The sequence below is a fragment of the Camelus ferus genome, chromosome 11 (assembly GCF_009834535.1).
Source record: "Camelus ferus isolate YT-003-E chromosome 11, BCGSAC_Cfer_1.0, whole genome shotgun sequence".
Taxonomy (NCBI): Eukaryota; Metazoa; Chordata; class Mammalia; order Artiodactyla; family Camelidae; genus Camelus; species Camelus ferus.
The window spans coordinates 19,377,522-19,398,991 of NC_045706.1; the positions used below are offsets into that span (position 1 = coordinate 19,377,522).

At 39.2% G+C, this 21,470-nt stretch overlaps 2 long non-coding RNA genes across 2 annotated transcripts in view; one reads left to right on the forward strand and one right to left on the reverse strand.

Moving 5' to 3' along the window:
• Positions 1-428: 428 nt before the first annotated feature.
• Positions 429-14,176, reverse strand: LOC116667357. Its single transcript, XR_004324245.1, has 3 exons — positions 14,166-14,176; positions 12,579-12,584; positions 429-606 (listed from the first exon to the last, which is right to left on the reverse strand). It is a non-coding gene; the product is annotated as an uncharacterized LOC116667357 (long non-coding RNA).
• A 4,721-nt stretch (positions 14,177-18,897) lies between these two features.
• The window catches only part of LOC116667020, a 331,291-nt gene continuing 328,718 nt past the window's right edge, over positions 18,898-21,470 (forward strand). Inside the window, exon 1 of the long non-coding RNA XR_004323797.1 lies at positions 18,898-19,014. This is a non-coding gene — a long non-coding RNA (uncharacterized LOC116667020). The remainder of the gene's footprint in view (positions 19,015-21,470) is intronic.

Consider the following 21,470-nt stretch of genomic DNA (forward strand, 5'->3'; position numbering starts at 1 on the left):
TGAATAAGGTAGGAAGTGAGGTTAAGCTAAGATTTAGAGCCCAAACCACACATTTTCATGCACACATTTTGGGTCACTTAAGTTCTTGTGTCTTCAAAGAGTTGTACCTGTTTTTGCCAGGTGATTCTGAGCTGTCAGAAAGGCTGGATGCAAAGTTTTTGGGATCCAAAAGCAAGTTTTCTGAAAATAAGCCTTGAAGCATTGATAAATCCTCCTGGACATATTGGAAACTGACCATACTTTAAAGATTCATCCCCCAGTTACCTTCCCTGATTCATGAGCAAGTTAATCCAGGAAAACAGAAACAGTGGGATACATATATACATATACACAAGTTTCTCCTACCTTTCTATAAAGATTATCTATCTATCTAGGGGGAGAGGAGAGAGAGAGAGAGAGAAAGCCAGAGAGAGAGCGTGTGTGTGTGTGTATGTGTGTGTGTGTGTGTATGAGAGAGAGAGAGAGAGAGAGAGAGAGGGAGAGAGAAAGAGAGAGACAGGGAGAGAGAGATTGATTTTGAAGAAACTAGCTTACAAGATTTCAGGAGCTGGTGGGTCTGAAGTTTGTCGGGGCAAGGTGGCAGGCTCAGGAAGGATCTAATTGACACTGTAGTCTTGATGAAGAATTTCTTCTTCAAGGAAGAACGTTTTTCTCTACTTTCCTTTTTTTTTTTTTTTTTTTTTGCTGTTAAGTTCTTTCCGTTTGGATAAGCTCCACCCACACTATTGAGAATATACTTAAAATGAATGATTGTAGATGTTAATCACATCTGTAACATACCTTCACAGCAACACCTAGGTTAGTATTTGTTGAAATAACTGGATGCTATAGCTTAGACAAGTGAATACATAAAACTAACCATCATAGATTTCAATATAATATTCTTAACTATGGCAATAGTAATCATGGTATAAGAGAAAGGTTGCAAAACTGAAGAGCTGAGTTTGGAGCTACTTTGAACAGGTAGACACAGGAAGATCACAGCTTCAGCAGAAGTGAGGCCACCATATTTCCATCCTGACTTTGACGAGGGTAGCCTCTCATATTTGCCCACATATTGTCTTCTTAAGGCCATGTCAGAGAAAATTCATAGCACTTTTCTTGCCAGTTAGAATTCTGATGAAGACTTGGTTTGGAATACAATGAACAGCCTGGAGTAAAGTGAGCTGTCCCTATTGTGACCCCAGGCTGGCTAAATCCCAGCTTTTTGATCCAGGGTCCTTGTGGAATTTTTGAGTTGCAGATTCTCTATTTTAATCAGAGCAGTGCTGGTAGATTATACATTTCAACAGCTGATCTGGATGCTGATCAAGTAATTAATCTCCACCAATTCTAGACACTTTAACCTCCTAGCAGCCTCCGCATTTGGAGACACATACTGATCCCTGAAAAACTGGGCTCTGGCTTTTTCTAACTTCAAGTGGGAAGCTCACGTTTGTGGCTATCTATAGTGGATTAGATGCTGGCATCAGTGAGTGGTACCTGAATGAGCCATAGTTCTTACCCTCAGGGGTTTACAGGCTTCAGAAAGGAGTTGAATGTAAGAAAATAATAAACTTCTATACGGTAAGAGCCATAAAACCACATGCAAATTTCTTGATAAAAGTATAGCTCAGGAAGAAGACTCAAGGGGGAGGAAGAAGCCCATTACAAATGATATCCTTGACAGTGTGGTATCAGAATCTTGAAATTTAAGCAGGAATCTGTAAGGAGGAACAAGAAATATTCAGAACAACAGCAAACACTGTGGGATGCTTATTGAGTCTCAAGCAGTGTATATGCTTTACAAGTATTGGCTCTAACTCTAAGAGCTAGCAGCTTTTTTTTATCCCACTTTTACAGGTAAGGAAGTATAACCTGAGAGAAACTAAGTCATGGATCCAGCATTTAAACCCAGACAGTCTGGGGCTGGAGCATCTGTTCCTTTTGTCTGTGAGCCCTGCCTTCTGTATAATAACATAGAAGACAGTCCCTAATATAATATAAGGGGACAGTCTGTGCAAATGACATGAGGGAGTAAAGCTGAGTAATAACAAGTACATTGGGATAGTAGGAAGGGGCCAGATTATTAAAAAAAAAAAAAAAAACCTCAAATAAACATTGAATAAAATTCAGATTATACCTAGAATGCTATGGAGGACACTGAAGGAGTTCAAGACATGCCTTACAGAAAGCTGACTGTGCTAGTCACGTGGACAAAGAGGGTGTAGGCTAGTGAAATAAGTGACGGGGAGACAAAACAGACTGATACAAAATGAGGTGAGAAATAAAGAAGCATGAAAAAGACAGGAGCAGTGAAATACAGAGGCCAGGCAAGAATAAAGAGTCATTCTGAAGGTAGAATTTATAGGGCTTGATGACAGATTGCAAGCAGAGAATAACTCTGGGATGACTCCAAGGTTTCTCCAAGGAATGGGCAACTGGCTGAATGACTGTAACTCTCACTGAGATGGGAATACAACAAGAGAAGTAGATTTTTCAAGGAAGATTGTAACTTTGGTTTTTCTGATCTAGTTAAATTGGATGAGCCTCTAGCCCTGTGCTGTCCAATATGATAGCCATTAATCACACATGGTTATTTAAATTTAATTAGAATTAAGTAGAATTAAATCTTAGGACCTCCTTCTCACTAGCCACATTTCAGTTTCCTAATAGCCACACGTTGCCTGTAGGTGATCACTATGTTGGACAGCATAGATTTTAAAACATTTATATCATCACAGAAAGGTCTATTGGATAGCATTGCTCTAGATCATGCAAGAAAAGATATTTATTACAAACTTGAACATGTTGCTCTGAGATTCAGAATAACATGAAATGTGTTGCCTCAGAAAGTTAACAAATTTCTAATCTTTGAAGATATATCCTTAATGAAGATGTTGGATAGGAGATTTAATTGTCAGATGACTGGTTATGTTGGCTCTACATGTTCCAAGGGCTGCATTGTTTGTTAAGATAATACATACAATTATTATTAAATCTGATGATGATGATATAGGATGGCATTGCATGGAGAAGAACAGTAGTCACTTTTTTAATATTAAATTTATTCTGGGACATTGCTGTAAACTTTTCAACACAAAAACCATCAAAAATACTGTGAGAAGTTCTTAGTATTTTTAAATATCCATGCAGTTATATGAATATATAGTTTGTATGTGTTATTATACATTTATTTTTAGAACATATGTTTTTGGCTCAGTTTTGGTTTGGTCTAGATAGAAAAATAATTCATTTCTGAATTTATAAACTTTTGGATTATGAGATAGTGATTTTCTTTAATGTTGTGTTTTTTTTTAGGTACAATTTGCATACCATAAAATACTCCAATTTTAAATGTACAATTCAATGATTTTTAGGAAATGTACAATTATACAATTTTTACCACAATCCAATTTTAGAACATTTTCATCTCCCCAGAAAGATCCTTAGTGCCCATTTGCATTTACTTCCCATTACCACTCCCAGCCCCACCCCTAGTCCCAGGCAACCACTATTCTCATTTTTTCCTCTATAGGTATTCCTTTTCAGGACATGTCATATAAATGTAATCATCACGATGTGGTCTTTTACGTCTGGCTACATTTAGTTAGCATACTGTTATTTGATCTGTGTTGTAGCTTATCAGTCCCCTTTTCCTCGTTATTGCTGAATAGTGTTCTGCTTTAAAGGTATGTCACACTTTGTTTATTCATTCGTCAGTTGACGGTCATCTGAGTCATATCCAATTTTAGGCTATTTGGAATAATGCTGTTATGAAAAATTGCATGGAAGTTTTTGTATGAACATAAATGTTCCTTTCTCTAGGAATGATATCCAGGAGGGAAATTGCTGGTTAATATGATAAGTTGATATTTAACTGTTTAAGAATCCACCAAAGTTTCTGTGTCCTTTTAGATTCTCACCAGAGGGTAAGTTTCTCCGCATCCTCTCAAACACATCTCTTTTTATTTCAAACATTCTGGTAGGTGTGAAGTAGTATCTTGTTGTGATTTAAATTTGTATTTTCTAGTGATTTATGATGTTGAACATCTTTTCAAATGCTTGTTAGCTATTCACAGATCTCTTCGATGAGATGTCTTTTCATATCTGTTGCCCATTTTCTTTCTCTGATAACTCTTCACTTAGAATATTGTAGGTGTGCAGGTCCAGGTTGGAGGTGAAGTTCCCTCCTTAACATTCTCACTATTTGCATGTCCTAGAGGGAGAAATCCTTTGTTTTTCATTTTTCCTGTATACTTTTCTCTTCTTTCATAATATGATGCGGGGATCTCTCTTTAATGTCAGTGAGCAACTTGCTCAGAATAAATATATATGATACATATAAGATGACTTACCACGTAAGCAGATATAAAATTATTTTTCTGCCCTATGTTCTTGTCCCAGCCCTTTAACTGAAAAAATTGGAAGGAAGGAAGGAAGGAAGGAGGGAAGGGAGGAAGGGAGGGAAAGAAAGAGAAAGAAATCTTAGTATACTATATTAAAGTCATTACTAGTTGCTACTTCTACCCCAAGAGCCCTAAGAAGCCAGTCCATAGAGTGAAGCCCTGAGCAGCTTCCTGACCCTCTGAACCATTTATTTGGACGCATTGAGGTTAAGAGTGAAGCAGAAATTGTATTACCCCGGTTAATCCTCCTGCAATCAAAGCTTTTCAAATCCACATCAGTCTATAGCCCATGTTCTGGGGTCCATCCATGTATTAAGCACTGATGCGTCAGTAAGGAACATCAAATACATAACCCATGACCTCAAGAAGTTGGCATAAGAACCTCTCAGGAATGAAATCAAACATCTGAAATGGGATTTTCCTTAAATTAAGCCATCCTCAAATTCTACAATAATCTAAGGCTCTAGGCAGCACATGGCCCCAGAAGCTGGGCATTGTTTTCTTCCTGAGACCATCTCTGCCAGGCTCCTAGGCAGAAATCTTGTCAGTCATCCCCCTGAGGACCTGGAGGGGACCTCCTGCTCTGCTCTGATCCCCATCTTTGTTCTGAGCTTCCAGAGTGTGTGCTCTCTTGATGCAAAGCCACTGCTCATTCCCACCATCCCCTTCACAGTCACCAACCAGCCTGGCTGACCGGATTAAAAAGGCGAACAAATCCCTAATCTCACGGAGCTTAGTCTAGTACCAGAATCGGAAATCACTGAATATTCATAATACTAAATGTATATTTGCAATCGTTATGAGATGTTAAGGAAAAGCTATATAGCATTAAGGGATTTCACACAGGCTAAGAAGACTAACAATATTTCTAGATCAGGTGCAGCTCGATGACTGCCTGAAGCCTACAGTGATGAGAAGAAAGTCCCTTGCAGTGGAAGTATCCTCCTCCTCTGGCCTCTGATAATGAAACCATGCAGGTGAGAGGAAGGACACATGACCTGGGGAACGTCTTCCCAGGTCACAACTTCCAACTAGAAGCTGATTTTCTCTTCTTGATGTAGCTTGGCGGGGGGTGAGGAGGGGTGGGCGGGGGTGGATTTATTATATGTATTTATAACAAAAAATGTGCTGTATCATATATGACTTTTTGTCTCTAATAGTGTTATAATCTACAGTATAAAGTACTTCCTGGTTTGTTCAGCCAGAATGACAGGTGTGGGCCATATCATCCCAGGCACATTTCATTTCATTTCATTTCATTTCATTTCATTTTATTTATTTATTTATTTATTTATTTATTTATTTATTTATTTATTTATTTATTTTTATTGAAGTACAGTTAGCTTGCAATATTGTGTTAATTTCTGGTGTATAGCTTAGTGATTCAGTTATATATATGTATATGTATATATTCTTTTTCATATTCTTTTTCATTATAGGCTATTACAAGGTATTGAATATAGTTCCCTGTGCTATCCATTTCTTGAACTCTCATGCTATTATGGATACTTGGCATTCTTCATAATGGGCTGGTGGAAATGGGACCTATTCCAGTGGAAATCTGATGTTTTGGGCAGCATGAATCTTGAATAATAACAAGAAAAAATCGAAAATGGTTTTTTCTCTGTTTTGAAGTTTGTTCCACAAATAAATCTAGATGCCAACTATTTGTTAAATTATTTATAAAGAGCCATTTCATAAAAGATATGTCTTTTTGTCCTCCTTTTCTGCCTATCTTTTCTCTTTTTTTGGTCTATTTTTTCCATTAGCAGCGAATAATGTAAAAGTCAATGAATTTAGTAACTGGCTTGTGTGGTTAGTTCTTAATCCCCTACTAATAGGTCTCTGATGTGTTTCCTTGGTGTGGGCATCTTCTCTCTCTCACAGTTGGAAACATGGTATCTTTGTTGATGTAATAATAATAGCACTTCTGTTTTGCTCTCAGACCATGATAAATGTGTGCTAATTGGCTCCATTTTCACTCCATTTTCCTAGATATCATCTGCAGTATGAATATAATTTATGAAATATTTTGCATGGTATTAACAATGATGCCAACTGAAAATAATCGCATTTCAGGAAAGAATCATAGTGGCCACAAAAAGAAACAAAGACTCACTTTTTAAAATGCAGAATCTCAGAAATATTAATGAACAAAATTGACCTGAAAGAAAACTATGGACTCTCCTCCTTCAGTATGAAAATCTGAACTGCCACAAACAATTCAGCAAGGTTGAAAGGATGACAAAAAAGAACTGTGGTTATTCACAGAACCAAGGATTCTTTGTGTTTCCAAGGGACTCACTGCTGGGCGTCTTTAAAGGCTGAGTTATCGTAGTACATTTTAAGTATAATTCAATTTTTTACAATCTAAATCACCTCCAACTTTGCAGGAATGTACTTATTACTCTCATACAAAGCGAGACCCAAATGACATTAAAATCTGTAGCCCAGTAGGGCCCCTGCTGTAAGAGAAGAAGTCCCATAAAAGCAAATGTTATTTTTAGTCATGAACTATTCTGTGTGAAGTTAATGTGTACCCCCTGAAAGTTTCCCTCCAGTCACTTCTCAGCCTTTTAAGGTTGTGGTTCTTCCTCTAATGGTTCCAGACAGAGAGAGCATTCTTAAAGAATGCAGTTACAATCAAGGGTGGTAATGGGGGAGTCCGAGGTCCCCACACCGCTCCGGGGGGATGCTCTTTGAAGCTGCTTGAACTTTATTTCTTTTTGTTTGTCAGTTTGTTCATGTGTTTGTCTTAGGCTGTCTTTTCCTAAAAATGATGAATGCCATTGCTCATCATAGATTGTGTCATTAAAATGGGGCTTTTCTACCTGGGAAAAGACATCTTGATGCTGTTGGCCTAGAAAGATTTGAAGAAATACATCAAAATGAATTAGGCACTGTTGCTACTGCTACAACTTTCAAAGGGTTAAATTATGAACCTGTGCATCTAACAGTTTATATTAAAACTTATTTACTTATTTAAACATATGATTTTATAAAAGTATAATCATTGATATGAAAATGTTGATTTTAATCTGCTTTTAAAACAAAGTTAAAAGAATTACAGCAGAGCACAAGAGTTTTTAATGGGAAGTACATACACAGATGAGCAATACTGTGTGGACTTACCTAGAATATCTACAGAAGTTCTTTTTAGGTGGAAGGACTATGATTTTTGTTTGTTTGTTTGTTTATTTGCTTGTTTGTTTTAATCGTAGTTGATTTGCAACATTGTGTTAGTTTCTAACATACACCATGATTCAGTTATACATATATATATTCTTTTTCATATTATTTTTCACTATAGGTTATTACAAGCTATTGAATATAGTTCCCTGTGCTATACAGTAGGACCATGTTGTTTACCTATTTTATATATAGTTGTGTATCTGCTAATCCTATGACTGGTTTTTTATGTTCATTTTTCTCATTGATTTTCATGTTCAGATTTTCTTTCAACAAATTCTTATTGAATATTCAATACAACTATTTGAAGAAAAACTTGTATTTGAAGCTTCTCTCCTTAGGACAACACTCTAGTTATCTGCTTTTTTTCCCTCTGAGATCAGTGAATCACATCAGAAATTCACATGTGAAAATTAAATTTTAGATTTTTTGTATTTCACCACTAGGAGTTAATTAGCCAAGTTAACTAACTTTTGGAATGAAAATGTGATTGGATGGGGGAATTTTAAACTCTTTTAGGAGCAACCTTCTCTAACAGGGACATGTGCTCACTGATAGGCTGGCAAAATTAACAGAAGAATTGCATTCTTTTAGAAAGAGCTGCAGCAGGACGACATTCTTCCTCATCCCTCTTGGGAAAATAGCAGAGCCTTGTGCTTATTGCAGAAATTGATCTTTCTGTCTTTTCCCCTGTCAAATATGGCCTGAACACATGGGGTCAGTGTGACATCCTGAACAACTGTCTCCCCAGGGAAATCTCTCCTGTCCTGGAGAAGACAGTCTGGCTTCAAGGTACTGAAGTCAACTTCCACCTGCCTGTCTGGGTACCTGAAGGTGGAGACCTTACTGTGAGCCATTCACTGGATCAAACCACAGGGAGCATCTAAGACTCTCAGTTCTCATAATCAAACACAGAGACTGACCTCAAATGAACTCACTCTCTAAATGTGTAAAGATAAAGACTGGGACCTTAAGGCCCCCGAGTCCTTATCTCAACCTCCTTTTCTTGCCACCATCTCCTAAATCTTCTGCATTCAGGTTGTACCAGGCATTGCCCTGTCCTGCATTTCCATCATCAGTCATTCGGTCTCTTGGGGTGCTCCCTTCTCCCCTTTTGCCTATTAAAATCCTGTCCCTATCCAAAAATCACCCCTTCAATAAGCTTTGCTTAGAAAGAAGCTTTGCTTGATCACCTCGTATTGTTGCTACCATTTGAAGGCGCCTGTTCCCTTCCCCAGATTGGCAGCCTTTAAAGCCGTCACAGCACCAGGCATATGGAGATTTCTTAATACAGATTAATTGCAGGAAGGAACCAGTGAGCAATTCTTATCCTTCATGGTCTGTATATCTTATAAGACTTTGACTTCACATTATTTTGTCTCAGGGCCATGTTTTTTCCCCTTCTCTTCTTGCAGTGTAAACCTTGTGACTGTCAAGGATGCCTTAAGTGGTCCCCTTCTCCCCATCAGAACCTAACAGTATCTTTCATTGAGGAGGTAGTCAATACAGATTGTTTAAATGAAATAGTATCTAAAGAAATAAAGGAATCCCTATGCTGCAGGTTTCAACCACCTATCTGGCTATAATCCCAAGTCCCTTGAACCATTTGCCAGTCTTTCCTTTTTTATTGAGCCACAGATCAGCAACAATATACATGAACTTCAACAACATTTGATTCCATACCAACTTTTCAAGTGCAAACTATCATTGATACTTTCATATCTGCCCTCCAAATTGCACTCAGATTTCTTTTGTGAAAAATCCTAACACAGAGAGCCTACAGGGAAGAAATTCTAGGAAACATATTTCCATTTTAGCTAAAGTGACACAGTGCAAAGCTACCAAGGAGGCCCTGCTAAAATATTTGGATATTACAAAGAGATGTATAATAGATACATCTTCAGTTTTGTCTCGTTTTTTCCATGGAAATGTTGACAATTGAGACCACAGGTGAGTCTCAGTAATAGTAACTAATTTGTTAAATGCATTATTAACCAGTAAGCAAAACAAATGGAAACAAACCCTCTCCTATTTGTTTAATTTCGGACTGGAAGAAAATGCATCATCATGGTCTAAATTTAACCATCAGAAGTTTATGCATAAAGAATAGTACAATATTTAAAAGAAAATTTAATATAAGATAGAAACCCTCCCACCCATCACTGAATGAACTTACACATTCCTGTTTCAGCTCTCTCATTTCACCCATTTATTTTGTTTAGGCTACAAAATATCTTCTATTACACTTGGAACTATGATTCAAGATGTCACAACCAGGGCAGGTTGAAACTCTCTGTCCACAACCCATCTGGAAAACCAAGAGAGAAGCAGAATAAGAATGGCTCAACTCTTTGGTGGTACCAACCTTTCCGAGACCAACATGGTGGGTTCAAGTGAAGCAATTTGTGAAAAGCTAAAATGGTATTTGTCTTTTTCTGTCTCACTCTTCTTCCCCACCCTTCATGGTTTTCCCCCTTATTCTTTATCTAGTTAGTGTTTGCTTCTTCAGTAAAACTGCCTCATCTGCTTTTCTGTTTCTTTTTCATTCTCCTGATCACTCTTTGCCCTCCCAATCAATCCAAACCTCCTACACTACAGATTCTGTGATTCAGATCTCCTTTTATTTGTACTTCTATCTTTTTCCTTTCTTAATCTGTCTTCCTCCCTTATCTACATTTATCAGGTTCTATTTAGTCTTTGAAGCCTAGCCCAGTTTTCATTTCCCCAGGAAACTTTTCTCTGAGTTCTGCAGTGTGGCACAGACTTCTTCTAGAAAAGTCTCAGCCTCTGAGAATCTGTACCTACCCCCTTTTCACTCTGTGGTCACTGTCTCTAATTTTTTTACAAAAATTCCTGCATGGTGTCCCCAGTAAAACACACGTGCAGGAAATTGTAGATGCTCAATGAAAGCCTGTTAATAAATCAATGGTTATTGGTGAACCAATGGTTATTGGTGAAAATACATGTTTTTATAAAGGCCCTCCTTATTGTCCCTCTGCTATTTCTTGCATTTCCCCCTTTTCCTCTCATTTATCACCTGTTTTTCATTTACTTTTTCTTGCTCCTTCAGTTTCCTGTGGTAGGAGTTTGGGATGTCGGCTCAGGCTGGAAAAGACCTACTTTTGATGAGCCACTTGAAAGCAGAGAGGTAGGCCACGTGCACATGTGTGATTGTACAATAACAAGAATGTTACATAAAGAAATTTCAGAGCAGCTCTTCAGTGTGAGCTATTGTTGTGTAAATGTCACAAACAGATGGCATAATCTGTGAGAGTGTGCACGCCCTTGCTAGTTGTCAGAACTCTCCAGGATGTCCCCCCATGCAAACAAAAGCTACCTAGCCAGGAACACCTGCCTCAGAGTGTTGAGTTTACAGGGAAACACATTTTACTGTAATAAGACGTGGACATTTCCTAGTATTAGAACAATTAACGTATTATTCAAATACAAGGCTGCTCACAAGGCTAATAGCCGTGGCTTGTGTGGATTTTTGTCTTCCCAGTTTTGTCAGATTCCATTCCCCTAGCAGCACTACCACAGCATTCTTGGGAAACCTCTCTCTTTAGTTCATGTGGTTTCATTGGGGTGACCCCCATCTCCCTCCAGATTCAGAGGTGAGCATACGACCCAGGACTCACAGCCACCACATCAAATTCCCCTCCTCCACAGTGATAAAGGGACCTACAACCCACATTGGGGCAATTAAAATTATTATTAGTTTTATCTATGTTCCAAGGAAAAAAATTATATTTTACAAGATTTGCAGTTATAGGAGTGTCATTATAGAGGTTCTAGGCTTCTATGTGGGAAACGCCAGCCAGAGAAAGCAGGGATGAGATACAGAGAAAGCTGTTTGGTGACATTTTTCAAACACCTGAATCCAGCCATATTTGAAGCAAGGTGTCTGTGAAATTTTGACGTAAGGTAGCGTATAGACTCCCCTTTCCAATTAGTCAGTATAGTGGTTTTCCATCACAGCTCTAACACATTATCAAGAACTCAGTGGCTTAGACCACACAAATTTATTCTCATATAGCTCATATAGCTGGATGTCAGAAGTCTGAAACCAAGTCATTGGGCTAAAGTCAAAGTGTTGGCAGGGTTGGGTCCTTCAGGAAGCTCTAAGGAAGAATTGGTTCCCTGATATCCTTGCTTCTGTAGGCTGCCTACATTCCTTGGCTCACTGCCCCTTCCTTCATGCTGAAAGCCAACAGTGTAGCATCTTCTCTCCTTTCTGACCTCTGCTTCCATCCTTATATCTCTTTGATTCTGACCCCCCGCCTCCCTCTTATAAGGAACTTGTGATTATGTTAGGCCACAGAGATAATCCAGAATAATAGCTTCATCCTTAACTAAATCATATTTGCAAAGTTCCTTTTACCTCATAAGATATCACAGTTAGATATCATATTCAGAGCTTCTGGGAATTAGAAGATAGATATCCTTGAGGGGGTGGGTGGGAGGATTATGCAGTTTACCATAACTTAATTTGGGCTCCTTACGTGTTGCAGACCCTGTGTCTGTAGAATGTGCTTATAGCCCAAGCTGCAAGAAAAAGAAGAAAGAGAATGTGTATGGGGCAGAAATAAACAGACCATTATGTAGAAAAGTATAAAACACAGAAGTTCACAGAGGACACCCCATAAACACTTTTGAAAGGTTAAGCTGTAAGTTGTATGTGATGTGAATTATGCTATCCTGCTCTTGGGATGTTGTCTGTAGACCAGGGTTAATTACCTTTGGACTCCCTTACTATGCAATCCTTTAATAGTCCTATAACCTTAAATGTAAACCTTCTTTATAATTAGGGAGGCATTATAATTCATCACCCAAATCAGAATATCTTTGAAAGGGAAAAGTGCTTTTTAAAATTGTTACAGAGTAGCAAGCATACATCGAGACTCTCCCAGGAAGTTAGGACATGAGTTTACCTTACTTCTAATGAGATGTGGTGACAACATGTTATCAAAGCCAATTCATTCAAGTTCCAGGCAACATGACCTTACACTTACTTCTGTTTTATAGACAACAAAATATAAGTAGCTTAAAAAAAAAAGTCACTAGTTATTTTGTGGGTATTTTTCTCCTGAGTATGAAAATAATCCATAAGCTTACTTAAAATGTTGGACTTTAATATAGTCTATAGTAATGGGAAAACATCTACATGGGTGGTCTTCTTCTAGAAACCATTCAATTATTAAATATATTCATTCATTTATTCATCTACTTACCCAGTAGATATTTAGCAAGCACTTAATATATACTAGCCTCAATGCTACGACATGTAAAAATTATGGCCATGAGAGAAGTATATAAAAGATGCTGGGTGAAAAAGAAGGAAGAACCAGGGAGGACCTCTTTGAAAGAGTCAAGAAAGCATCTGATGCATTAGCAGGAGAGGAGGGGGTTCATTGTTTATTTTGGCTTAAGTGGTGAGGAAAGATGAAGGAGGTATTTGGAGAAAGTTTGTTGGGCCTTGATCTTGAAAAGCCAAGAATGTAAAATTCAGTCATCTCATTTGCGTGAGAGTGAATCAGCAGAGAAGTGTCAAATGCAGAATCATATGATCAGATGTACCTTTTAAGAAAATGGTTCTGAAGACTGCATGGTACAGGGAAATCCTGAGGAAGAGTTCAGGATAGAGATACCAACATCAGCAGCTGTAAGAGTTTCTGAACAGTTACTGGTTGCTGGGTACTGCTACAAGTGTTTTCCATATTTTAAATTCATATGCATCACCACAACTTCCTAAACTAATGAGAATTGCTTCCCTTGTTTTTCAGAGAAAGACACCAAGGCAGCAAGATATTAAGTAATTATTAATACCAAACAGCTATCAAGTAGTGTCTCTGGGATTCACTGGTGGTCTGTCTGACTTCAGGTCTGCAGAATTAGTTACTTATGTACTACTGTCTCCCCAAATGAATGATGCCTGAATTAAGAAAATGGATGTGACAATGAGGAGCAGAGACAACATTTAAAAGACACTTTTCTTGTCTTAGAGTTTGGATATCCCCAAACTTCTGAGCAGTTTTATGCAAAATATAGGATGAGAGAAGAATTAGAATTCAGTTTTCATGTCCATAATTTGGGACCTTGGAAGTACAGGGATGGGGATTGAAAGAGAAATTCTAGGTCAGGCCCTTTAAGAAAGATGCTATTCTCAGCTTGGAGTGTATTGAATCTGAAATTCCTGCAGCTCACAGTGGCAGATGTACATGCTCAGAAAAAGAATGAGTAAGAGTCAGAAGTAATTGCAGCCAAGGAAGTGAAGACAATGCATAATAGTTGGATTCCTACTTATCCTTCAAGACCCAACTCAGACATAACTCTGAGCACAGTTCGTAGGCCAACAGGGACAACCGACGAGAGCAGCTGCTTGACCAACTGAAAGAATGAATTTCTGCAAGAAACTTTTCGAACAATCCCATCCCACAGGGAGTGACCTTACCCACCTCTCAGTTCCTGAAGCACTTGCCACCTGGGCCACTCATTAGGCACCCATATGTGTCTCCCTCTGTTAGACTCATTCTCTGGGGATGCTCTGTCTTACCAGCTGGCTTGGAAGCTACTTAAAGACAAAGCCACCACATAAACATCTTGATATTCCCCACAGCTTCTAGCAAATCCTCTTGCCTAAGATCAGTGCTAAAGAAAACTCTTCGGATGGACACAAAGCAGCAGAAGCTTGCTGCAAAATCCCCGCATATGTCTACTATCCGCAAAGGGAAAGAAACAATTGGAAAAGCACCTGTATTTGAACACTCAGAATGAGTTCATGGCTATGCTAATTGCCTTACCCATTAACTCAAGCAATTCTCAGCGCAACCAAGAACAGTTGGTATTATTTTCCTCTTTACATAGATGAGGAAACTGAAAGCCAGAGAAGTTAAATGAGGCTCTAAAGATCTAAATCTAGACAGTGATGGGGCTGACCCTCAAATCCAGGTAAGACCTAGAAACCACTGCTTTCTTAAGTGGGACCACCCGCTTTCTCTTAGGCTACTTCTTCCCTTTCAGCACACAGATTTCCTCATCATTTTTCCAGAGTCTGGAGTCTGGAAGTACTGGAGATTGCGGGCAGGTAAAGAGCTACTTTCATGTCATTCCATGCAGGGTAGGGGCCTCTACATCCAGCAAGCCTCAGGCCCGGGTGAATAGAAAAGGAGAGGGCAATGCAGACTGCAAGACAGTCTTCATCTTACTCTGAGAACTTGGTTCCTGGGGCCCCTCACAGCAAGAATCTGTTGTGGCTGCTTTTGCAATCGGGAAAAGGCCAGGACTGATGAAAGCAGACCTAGCTCTCCTCGCCAAGAGAAACAGCAGGAGCTGGCCTGGCCCTCGCCCTGAGCAGACTGTGGCCTTAATAGTGTCCATGCTCTAGTCTTGTGAACCCTTCCAGCCCTAAAAGGAAGTCTGACACCTTAGGCTGCTGTGTCTTCTCTGATGCCCCCATCACCCTGCAGAGAGGTGTTTAACAGCTCCCCACAGAAACCCACTTGCCAAATCATAATAAACCAAACTAATATGTTCTGTTTTTTTAATAATTAGAGAAAAATTAAGGCATATTAACTGCTCTCAGCCATCAATTATGGCATATAGTAAAATAATTTGTAGAATTCAGTTTTAAGCAGGTTTCCTATTTTTATCTTGACAGCCCCATGGTAAAAAGTAGATTTTATATCCCTTGTTATCAGATTTAAAAACAGGTTCAGAGACTCAAATTCACTTGAACAACATCCCAGAGTTTTAAGCGTCATCCCTGGGTTTGAATTCAAGTTCGGTTTATCTACGTCATTCCATTGTACCACAGCTGCTGTTAACCAACAATGAGCGGGTGGTAGAGCTCGTAAATCTATTTCATGTGCATCATCTAATTTTATCCGTATAGGGATTCTGGCAAGTCAGATTGGCAGGCAGTGTTCTCTTTTTGAGTGAGGCTCAAAGCAGTTAAACTATTTGTCTCAGGGAACATGCAAAGTTAGATGCCGAGTCAGTGTCAGAAGCTTCTCTGGGGGACATTCCAGGATGGCTGTCTCCACTGCATCCAGACAAGCCATCAATAACCAAAGGCCCAGTTAATAAGTGCTTCTGTTCTTTCAATGGCACGGAGATGCTCTAATCTGATTTTTTAAATGAATGTACTGTCAACCAAAAAGGCAAATGGGAGGCACTTGGAGGCCATGAGGGTAACACAGGGTAAGTGGGCAGCCATGGGTACCCTGAAGCCAGGTCCTAAGGAGCAGCATGTGGGCAGCTGGCCCCTGGCTTCCTGGACTCTGTGATGTAAATTTGGAGACTCACTGCAAAAGTGGTTTATGACATAGGTTTTGGTGTCAGAGAAACCTGGGTTGGGTTCCAGGTGTGACTTGGCCCACTGTGGACTAAGTAGCCTTGGGCATCAGTTTTCTGATCTGTAAAATGGGATACCAATAGTGCCTAGTTCATGGGGCAGCTGTGCTGGCTAATGGGGATAATGCTTAGAGGACACTTAGCACAGTGGCCAGCACAACCCGAGAGGGAGATTGGAGATGTTGACAGGGTTGGGGCTAGGAGGGAAGGGAGAGACAGAGCTGCTAAATGTCTGATTTTTGCTCTGCTTTTTTCTCAAAATTAATTCTCAGTGAATATTATCAAATTGATCCTATTTTCCTTACTCTTTCATTGACATAGCCCCTGACAACACACGAAGCACTTGTCATAGGAATTAGCTGATTCCTCACGGCCAGTCTGGGAGAGAGATGCTGTGACGGGAGTAGGCATCTGAGAGAGGGAGAGGTTACCGGTTGAATATCTGGCGGGACAGAGGCCAGAAATCACCTCTTTCATCTTGTTATTCCCATTCTGGTGGCTCGTCCTTGGCTCCAATGGCAAGCAAACCAAGCCACAAATCTGAACATCAGAAAGACATCAAAGGACACCCACCCACCCATCTTCTACTCAAGGTAAGACTTCCCTATGACAGTGTTGATACCAGGGAGCTCCCTGAAACCCTCCACTTGACATTTCCTTTGCTGGGCAATTCCTGTCTTCACTATGCTCAAACTTGCCCCCCACGTCTCAATGGCACCATTAAGCCAGGATGCTGATTTTGTTTCCCTTTGTTTTTCAAAACCAGAGGACTGCGACATTCAGGAGTATCTACTCATTGATGCTAAAATATACCTGCGTGTTCTAAATGACAGATTCTTGTTCAAGTCATTTCCTGGGTCTAGAATATTATTTCCCTTATTCTCTTCCTGGCCAAATTATACCTCCTGTAAGTTCAAACTGTAGTGTTTCCTCATCCATGAATTTTCCTTTACATTCATCAATCCCCTCTTCCTTTGGATTAAACCATCTATCCTCTGTTTATTTCCAATTGTTAACACGCAGACAGCCTTGGGGCATCATTGACAGATGTGTATGCATTACCCACCTGGATTAGGTTCTCTCTGGGGCAAGAAATTGCCATCTTCATTTTTATATCATCTTTATATGATAGCCCAATGCCTGGCATATAGTAAAAAGCTCAATAAATATTTGTTACATGATTTGGTTAAATTAGAATATTATATTCCTTGGAATTATTATTAATTTACTTCAGAATTAGGGGTCTATATTCTTTATTATCAATAGTTTCCATTTATTGGATCCCCACTATTCAGACATATGGTTCGCTGAGCATTTTTCATACAGTGTAAGATCTGACACTTGGAAAATTTCAATATTGGAGCTATTACATCTGCTGTTGCTTTTCGTATGACTAAACTGAGGCACAGAGAAGCTACGTAACTTCCCCAGATGTACACACCTGGTAAAATGATGCAGTCAGGCTTTGGTTCCAGGAAGGCTCATGTCAGAACTCGCATTCTTACCACCACTTTATACTATTTCCTGGAATTTGGTTGGTTCTGTGATTCCCTCACACAAAGCAACTTCACAATAGGGGTGTTTTGTTCTTGATAATGATGGTGGCTGCTAATAATGCTGGCTTGCGAGATGCCAAGAAGAAAAGCTGTTCTCTGTTCATCTTTTTTTTTTTTTTTTTCCTCTTTTGGAGGTGGGTGGTAATTAGGTTTATTTATTTATTTACTTAGTGGAGGTACTGGGGATTGAACCCAGGACCTCATGCATTCTAGGAATACACTCTACCCGAGTTATACCCTCCCCCTCAAGAAAAGCTGATTCGAGGATGTGAATTGTTCTAAATGCAGAATTCCTAACACAGTTTAGATTCTACACACCTAGAATGAAAGAGGAAAAAAAATCACAAAATACTTATGATAGAAGTCAGATTTCAGCTATTGGTTCGTTCTTCTTTTTAAATTGCATTTTTGATCTGCAAGATCTGAAAATCCTTTTCTATCAGTATAAACACTTGCACCTTGCAAACATGCAAATACTTAAGGGACCTCAATGGAATTTCATTTTCCGTGGCAGTTCACTTCTAATCCTGATTGGCCAGCTGGTAAATGTCGCCAGGGTATGTCTAAAAATATATATTTCTTATCTGTAAAATACCACTTGTCCTTTTATTCTCATAAGAAACGGGTGAGATAGCTCAACTTTAAAGAGAGAGAAAGAGAAAGACAGAAATAGAGACTATTCTACCTAGGGTGAAATATGCTTTTAGAATTCATAACACCTGTTTCTTCCCCAAATGTTTCAAATGGAGCTTCCTAGTTTGGGGCGCATGATAGATCGGGCGTTTTGTTTTGTTTTGTATAAGTGTTTTTTTGTTTGTTTTTAATTACATAGACGTTTCCCTGTCACTTTGGCATATTTGGAATTCAAAATTCTGTTATAAAAAAGGAGAGAAATTTTTGATACTTTTTATTGAAAGTTTGAGGTTTTTTCTCTTAATAATTACTTAGGCTTTGATAGGAGCCCAGAGACAGGTCATTGTAACTCAGCTTTCATAATGTAAATAACTTAAAAAAAAAAATTAACCAACTTAACCATAGGGCACATAGCAAGGTCTAGCTAGGCGTGGTGAAGATAGCAACCATAACTTGACCCCACCTTAGACGGTCCATCTTTTATACTTACTTAGAGAATAAACGCAGGTCTAGGACAAATGAAATTGTATTAAGTCTTAAACTCCATGGTCTTTTCAGAGGTATCTAATGATCTCATACTCACTGGGCCAGAATTTAGATTAGAGAAGTATGGATCCATGATTTAGATATCAGAGAGTTTGGAAAGAAACCTAGAAATCCGTAGTTGTAAGAGAAATCCAGGTGATTCTGATTAACCAGGTTTAGATGCTACTGATTTAAGTCACGTGCTAATCATCCCAGCCTAACCCAGCTCACTTGACGAAGGCTCTTCGTTGAATAAACAGCACTAACCGGGCGAGAGGGTGCAGGAGAGCTCAGTTTTACTTTTGGTTTAGTCGCTAGTGTGTGGGCTCTGGGCTTGGCGCCTCACTACCACGTTTCTTCGCTGAATAAAGGTAAGTGTTGGATGGCCTTTCTAGCTCTAATGTCCGGGGATTGGAGAAAGCAGTTTAAAATTTAAAGATATTAGTATCCTCGTCAGTTCTCTGTCCGCCTCCCTGTTTCCTTCTTTTTTGCCATCCAGAAAGCGAAGCCCATAATCACCCCCAAATTTCCTCTGCCTTTGAGGGGTGCCAGCGCCAAGGAAGGCTGCACGATCAAGGGATGTAAACACATTTCAAGAGACTTCTCTCTACATTCTTGTCACAAAAGACGAGCACTTTTTTAAGAGAGTGAAGGAAACAGATTGGGTTTGTAGGAAGAAAAGAGATTAATATCTGAAAAGCTGGGAGAGCCTGTTGTGAAATTTTGAAAATACCTTTACTTTGAAACAACCCTGCTGAAAAATAATTAGATTTTAAGAAGGGCTCTCTGGCATATTTTCTGTCTGTAATTTTGTGGGTTTTCCTGTAAGAAAACTGTAGCTCTGTACTAAACAGCAAAAGCAACCTAAATGTGTCAGGGTGTAAAATGGGAGTTAAGAAAAAGAAAAGAAGAAAGAAACCTTGAGAATAAGTGGAGTTTTTCTTTCCAAGCAAATCTTCAGTAAGAGTTAGATCAGGGCATTGGCGGTAGGGCCAGGGGTGTTATTTCCTTAAATAAATGTTTCTCCAAATCTTTTTCATGGACTATTAGCATAATTCTCTGCAGAGGCTCCTAGAAAAAGTCTTTGTTTATATTTTGGCACAAAAACTTGGAGGATAAATAAATGAAGCTCCGCAGTGTACATTAAAATAATAGATACTGGTATAAGTCCTGCGGTTACAATAAACGCTTGCTAAACCTAATTATAAAAATCCTCCTCCCCCCAAAAAAATCCACACTTATCAGGGAAGTACATAACTAGCATTCTGTGGAAAAACAGGCTGCCAGTTTGAAATGCTGACGCTGTATAGCGCACAACTGAAAAATACTTGAGGTTGCCGTTAGCCTTGTAGTCATCAGAAACGTGTAGCATTTAAACCATTGCTATTTATTTTTTGCCATCTGCCAAAAAACAGCCATCACTTGAAGAAAGAGTGGTTTTTTGTTTTGTTTTGTTTTGTTTTTCAGTAAGTCTCAGTAATTTACTTTGTAGGATAGTGGTTAGGTGAGGGAAATATTTTAAACCAACTAGTATCTATGCTCTTAAAGGGCAGGGGGTGGAGTGGTGCCTCTCCTGGAGATATTTTAAGGTGCTAATCTAGGTTGTATTCTTTCCGCATTTTTTAAAGGCATACAGATATTTTAGTGAACATGTCAGTTGCTCATGGATATCCCATATCTTCAGCCGAGACATCTTTTTAATTAAAAAATCAGTAAATGGCTATCATGTGTAACTTAGGGCAATAAGCATTTCAAACATCCAGCTTTCTATTGCAGTAGAGTGAGAGTCACAGGATCAATCAGCCTTTAGAGTCCACTTGTTTGTTAGATTTGCATCTTGGGACTCCTAGAACAATGGAAGGATAGACAAAGTTTCTAGGCTTTAATGCTGACCCTTCAACCTACATGATACTGAATATGTAAATGTCATGCTCTAGCTCCATCCTTTCATGTGGAAAATGGATGTCATGTCTGCTGTGTGGAGATCAAATACACTAAATGACAGACATACGTGAAAGAACTTTGTAGATCAAAAGGCACTAGTGACTGATTACTAGTTAAGTAACTGAAAATTGTTAAAGTATTGTCTCTCAGGCGGAGCTGAGACTTCCACCACATTTCTGGTTTGCTAGCTGCCTTCTGTTCAACTGATAGTGTTACTAAAGGCAAGTTCTCATGCCTGGCGCACAGTGAGGCCAAACAAACTGAACCGTCTGAGTTTGGAGCAGAGAAAGGTTTGCTGCTGGGCTGAGCAAGGAGAATGGGTGGCTTGTGCTAAAAATATCCTGAACTCAAAGGATTTCATTTAGTAAAGCATTTTTAAAAGCCGGGTTTGGGGCGGGGGGTTGGGGGGTGGCATGTCACAGGATATGTGATGAGCTCGTGCACAACTCTCTGATTGGTGTGGTGGTAATAGGGTGGTTTAACATTATCAACCCTTAGGTGCCCATAGGTCTCAGGACTTAGGATCCTCAAGTAGTCAGTTTCTTCCATTTGGTGGTGGTTTTAGCATCTGTGAAACGACTCAGGAAATGTGCTTCATATACTATGATCTAGGTAGTTCAGAGAGGAGCTACAGCAGAGGATATGGGGGAGGTGTCTGTCCCAGGAAGGCCCCATAGAGTCCTGCTTGGTTACAATAGGGCACTAGTAAGGGACCAGAAAGCTAAAGAAAGTAAAAAAAAAAAAAAAACTTGCTCTGTTTGCCTCCTCTATCATTTTGCTTTTTGACTTTTTTTTGACTTCTATCCTGTTGGCTACACCCTAGCAAAGCTCCTTCCCCCTGGTTTCAGTGCCAGCAGCTGATTCCACTGTGCTTTCCCAATGT